At 43.9% G+C, this 6,000-nt stretch overlaps 1 protein-coding gene across 8 annotated transcripts in view; it reads right to left on the reverse strand.

Moving 5' to 3' along the window:
- SCML2 (Scm polycomb group protein like 2) overlaps positions 1-4,053 on the reverse strand; it is a 101,349-nt gene extending 97,296 nt beyond the window's left edge. For 6 of the 8 annotated variants that reach the window (XM_019823610.3, XM_019823612.3, XM_019823608.3 and 3 more), the window contains exon 1: positions 3,936-4,053. The gene's annotated coding sequence lies outside the window, so the exon portion shown is untranslated. The other 2 variants (XM_019823607.3, XM_019823606.3) reach the window with 2 other exon arrangements.
- Between the last annotated feature and the right edge of the window lie 1,947 nt (positions 4,054-6,000).

Here is a 6,000-nt window from a genome sequence, read left to right on the forward strand (position 1 = left end):
AGGGATGGACATATATTTCGTAGAAATCATTTAGCATAAAAATCACTCATATTATTATTTCTAAGGTGGCCAAGGTTTACTTATGTTAGACAACATAAAGACAAAAGAAGCAAAAATGCCTTACCCATGAAAACCAAAGAGCATATGCACATTCCAAATCTTAGATGATTTTTCTAAAATTATTTTCAAGTTATCCAGCTTTAAGAACCATCACCTCTGCTATCTTTTTAAAAATGAGATGTTATCACTATAGTAAAGGCATTTCTATACTTAGAGTAACCAAAGCCCAAACAAGTTAGAGCCTGGAAAACTTACCACTAAATTATACCAACCTATTCTAATGTAAGATAAACAGCAGTGGTTTCTTTCATCTATTTCCCTAAGACAAAAGGATCATAAATATTAAGACCCCAAGCCAGGAAAGGGTGAACTTTTTCTTTCAAAATCATCAACATCAGCCATTTTCAAAATTTCCAGGGTTTTGGTTCCTGAAATTAACTATCACTCCAAATCCTGAGATATTATGTAGTAATTTTCAGACATTAATAATGTTCTTAAAATTCTTAGGGGTGCTTGATTTGCTCACTTCAAACTACAAAACATCTCCTGGCAATGCCAGACCTATATTCACACCATAGCCTCATGGTTCTAACACTGATGGCTGGCAGACTTTGTTCATATCTTGTATATCGTAAAAACCAGGAATATGATTATGAGGAGACAATGAGACTCCCAGGGAAGTGAACTAAAAGAGAAACTGACCTCAGATTTCCATTCACAGCTGGAATCAGAATAGAGCTGGCATAAAGGGGAAAAGAAAAGGGAGGCAGACAGGGTAACCTGGCAAAAAAAAAAAAAAAAAAAAAACCACACACACACAAAAAAACAAAAAAAACACAACACTAGAGGCCACTAATAAAACTTAAAGAACAGAGGATCCTTTGCATCCTCCAATGTTCCAGTTACTAAAGTTACAAGAATCATTTCTATTAACCCAAAGAGAGGGGCAGTAAAATATTCAGGTGAAATTTCTTCCTCTCTCCCTCTCTCCCCATCCCCCGCCCCAAGAGCTCAAACTAAAATTGGAATTTGGATTTTCCTTAAATGGAACAAGGGGCTACATCATTTTCATTCAAAAGACTTGGTATTTATTCAGCCTTTTCAAGGCACTTTACTATCATCAATTATTTCTCCATGAGGCAGCGCAGGATTACCCTGACCATTTCACTGATGCGGAAACAGACACCAACAGCAAAGGGAACGGGGGGCAGGAAGAGGGGAGATAGGAAGCATCTGGGAGGAACAGGCAGGCAGCTAAAAAGGAACAAACCCAAAAGAAAATGAGTCACATCTGGCTTATAGCTGGCCATCATAACCCTTGTTATTTTTGAGCTCAGAGATTTCTGAAACATTTTGAAAAAATAAAGTGCTCTAAATTATCAGTTACAGTCTAAACTACTTACTTGGCCATAGAAATGAAGTTATTTAGCATTAAAAAAGACCCAATCTCCAAAGCACATAGATTTCAATTTATACCAATAATTCATTTTTCTTCTCAAGCCTAACCAGTATGTTTATCTGTATGACCTAGAAAATAATCTTTCATAAAAATGTACAGCTTTATTTAATCATAAAGAGGCACAAGGTTAGTATCACACAAACCAGAAATAATTCAGTTACACCCAGAATTTTGTTTAGAGAACTATGACCAAAACACTGACTCCCTAAATTTGCCTTAAAATAAAAGAACTACTTGTTTTACATTCATACTGATTTTCTTAGCTATAACTTTGAAATGTTCAGGAATAAAGTATTGATAGGAAGCCTTAAACACCCAAAAGCGAACAAGCACAGCCTCTGAATAAAAGCAACTTGAACCAAACTCCATACTACAGACAGCACAGGCACTTAATAAAGATGTACTGATTGAAACATAAAAAGACTGACCAATTGCCTCATGAGAAAAACTGATACCACCTCTTTAAGACTGACTCCAATGATTTTTGTACATATCATGACATCATTAGCTTTAAGGCAACCTCACACATAATGTAGTTCAGTTACATTAATCTTTTCTTCCAAATAATTTCAAAACAAATCAAGTTCTCTAAAGGAAACAGATATACACACTTAAGCTTGTAAGGTTGCATGATACACACGACATTCATTCAAAAATTTCAAAGCAGTTTTAAAAGTGTTTAAAGCTTTGAAAAAAAAAATCTATCACACTGTTTTGAAGACAATGGATAAAACTATAGCCAAATGAATACAAAGCATCAGGTGAGTGCTCATAAATTCACTCCTTTCTCAAAATCCCAACTGGACTTGTTTCCAAAAGCTTATTTTCACAATCCTCCCATTAAATATACAAAATCACAGACCGAAAAAACACAGATCCTTGGAAATACTTTATTTCATGAGTAATTAAGAAAAAGAATGGCAAGAAAGGCAAAATTGTCATTTTTGAAGAACATTCCCAAGCACCGCTGTTGAAAAGAATTAAATCAGTCTATGAACTACTGTTATAATACACTTGCTTGTCACAGAAAGTTGTACTCCATAAATGTTATATGTCTTATAATACTCTTTGCCCAAAACAGAAATATGAATAGCTGTACGAGCATTAAAAATGGAGCATCTGCAGTTGTTTTGGTAAAGTAAACTATCCCTGACAATTTTGTGTAAGGAAGTATCCACTTTCCCTGCCTTAGTTTCCCCCTATTAACAGATCCATCCACTTTCTAGAGATATCCTAATGTCACCTTAACAGATAAATCATAAATGCTAATCTAGTTCTTCAAGATCAAGGCTAATTTCAAATTATAATCACACTTTGTAATGAACAAGTGTTCTACAACCTTAAAAAAAAAAATCAAGTCTTAAATGGGAATTTGTAAATACCGGTGCTGGCCAAATATTTGGGGGCGGGGGAGGGGGCAAATTACAGCCCTCTAAGCTATGCAGAACCTCAAGGTGCAAAATCTATTAAATTCGCCTGCTAGCTCTCCCTCTGGCGATTTGGCGATTTTTACACTAGGATGCAGCACAACCACTAGCCAGGTGGAAAAAGCCAAGAACGCTATCCCTTAAGAAGGCACTAATGGTCCCTAGACCAGTTCATGCCGCGAAAGCACAGCGGCCGCCTCGCAGCTCTTTGGGACTGGGAGCCCCGCTCTCCGCGCCCCCCCCCCACAAACACGCAATGAGGGCCGCACCCCTCCCGCCCTACTTCTCCCCTGAGAGAGAGCCACCGGCGCCCCCACCCCCACCCCCCCGCCCAACCGCCGGGAGTCCCGGGGCTCGAGTCCGACGGGCACCTGGCGCCGGGACCCGAGCCCGCGCTCCGCCACAGGCGCATCCTTCCGGGCTAACGTTTCCCTCCCAAACTCCAAAAGTTATCTCACAAGTCCCGGAAGGCAACCGGGCGGGCTTCAGCCCAGACCACGCAAAGTCATCCCGACTCCTCAGCCCCACCGCCCGCCGGCGCTGCCCCCGGGCCCCAGCTCGCCCCCCACCCCCAGCCCAGCCCCACCCACAGCAGGAGGATGCTCCGAAAAGTGCTGTCCGCGCTTCGGGCCAGGGGGGCAGCTAGAAAGCGACACGGCGACCAAACACCGCCCGAGGGATGGGCCCGTGACCCGCGACGGGGCCCCGGGGGAATGTGAGGGGCTGCGCAAAAGCGGCTATGAGGCGTCGCGGAGGGCGCTAAATGGGGCAGGGGAGCCCTGGCCTCTGGCGTGAGGCTGCCGAAGGTGGGCCACGCGGGTAAGAAGCCAAGATAAGGCCGGACCCCGCGGGGCGGTAAGGGGGCGTTACTCACGCGGGACGCGCCGCGGAGGTCTCCCGGCCACCCGACCGCCCGCGGACAACGACCAGAGACCAGATGCCACGGCTCCGCCTCTCTGGTCTTCACGGGGCCCACAGTCGCCACGCACCTTCGAGTCTCGTCAGCGAAAGGAGCGAAATTGTGACACTGGTCCCGCGAGCCGGTACCGGTCTTCACACCGCCGCCGCCATATTTGAGAAGCCGCGCGCGGAGCCGCGCATGCCCCGCAACCGCCACCGCCGCCCCGCCCCCGCCCCGGCTGGCCCGCGTGCTCGGCGGTTGCCGCAAGCACGCCCTATGACCGCCGCCGCGTGCGGGGCCCGAGCTGGGGGCACTGCCGGAAGGCCGCGTGAGCGGTGGCGGGCGAAGAGACGCTGCGAGCCCGGGAAAGCCCTGGGTAGTTTTTCTTCATCCTCCCCCCACTATCTGCCCTCCCGCCAAAAAAAAAAAAAAAAAAAAAAAAAAAAAAAAAGCCAGTCGCAGCCCTTTGCACCCAAGACTGTGACGGGACCCTAACTGAGACCCCGGAGTCCCCGTCAAGTTCCATCGCGGGAACTTGCTCCTCTTGGCCATTGCCTTTGACTCTCGGTCACCACCCACACTGACCACGCACCGAAAACGCAGGCGCTTCCCTGGGAACTGAAGCAAGTTCGATGAGCAAAGAAAATGCAACTCTTTATAGCAGCTTGAGCAAAGCCACTCCTTCGCGGGTTGCAGCATGTTCCTTGAAACAGCTTCCCCCCACCCCCATGGGTTTTTGCCACGCATTCCCCTCCAGGTCCACGTTCTGAATTTGGTTGTTCCTCTAAGCCCAAGCTGGAGCTAACGGGGCTAGGTTAACAGTTTGAGACTGCTTGGGACCGTCCTCGTGAGTGCATTTTGTGATCTCCTCTGGTGGATATTCCTCGCCAGGGGCGGGCCGTTGTGCAGGTGGAGGTTGCGCCCGAAGGGAAGGGGGAGGTCGTAAAAATAACCTTGAACTGGCTCAAGACTCTCTCAGCACAAAATGTGGCAAACAGAAAATCCGAGAAAAACATCCCATCCCTCCATCCCTCGTTGTGAGGTTGGGTATAAGCAGATTTAAAACTTTTGTTTGAAAAATAATACAATGTGCTGTGTTAGCGAAAAGTAACCCACTGGCAGGCCATCTCTCTCCAACTCTGAAAAGCTGGATGTGGGTTTTTCGTCTGTGATCGCCTTAACTTGGTATATGGGGCATATTGTATTTTTAAAATCATAATTAGGAAGTTGAAGCCTAAAACTAAAAAAAAAAACCAAAAAACAAAAAAACAAAACCATACACACAACCGCGGAATATATCCATTTTCTACAATGCAGAATACAATTATTTTCATACAGAACTTTTGCAATATTAAACGAAGGCCAAATTTAAGTGTTTTTTTTTATTGTATGTAAACATTGGCCAATAGCACAAAATCAAACTGCCGAAATAAATGTTCACGCAAAATTCAAGAAAACTTTAAGGCGAAATAGAAAAACTAGGCCACTGTTACTCAAATACTAAAGAGAGATTTGGTCATACCAATTGTATAATATATACATACCATTTAGTAAGGAATGTTGAAATGGTCCAAGATCAAGGTTCGAAATGTTTTCAAAGGCCAAAAAGATATCTTTGAGAGAAAAAAACAAGTTTAATCTAAGCAGACCCCTAGTATGGGCTACAGCAGGGCTTGGAGGGATGAGGGAGCTTAAATTTTTAACTATTGGCCATTGTCTTTCTAATCCTGATGCAATGGAAATATTTGAAATTCATCTCTATATTCTGTATCAGAAAGATTTGGGTTGTCACTTATGCATCTTTTTCATCTGTGGACCCCTCATCAAGTTGTAGAAATACTACTGTACTCTGATTATTAAATTGCCTGTCTCACCGGCACCTCATCTACTTCCCATATTCCTGTTTTTACTATGAAATTACTGAAGCCTTTCCTCTAAAAATGTAATTTGCATGATCTATATTAGAACATCTTATCAGTTACTATGTTCATCAAAGCATTTATAGAAGTGTGACTGTTACATTAAATACGAGTTATGGTTAATGGTGACAGCTACCATGTGCTGAGAATCCTCTAGCCTTTTCAGATACATAGTTGTCAATTTTCATAATATTCTCTCAAAAAGTTCTTAGGAGGTAAGTTCCCTTATTCCCA

The sequence above is a fragment of the Felis catus genome, chromosome X (genome assembly GCF_018350175.1).
Source record: "Felis catus isolate Fca126 chromosome X, F.catus_Fca126_mat1.0, whole genome shotgun sequence".
Lineage (NCBI taxonomy): Eukaryota > Metazoa > Chordata > Mammalia > Carnivora > Felidae > Felis > Felis catus.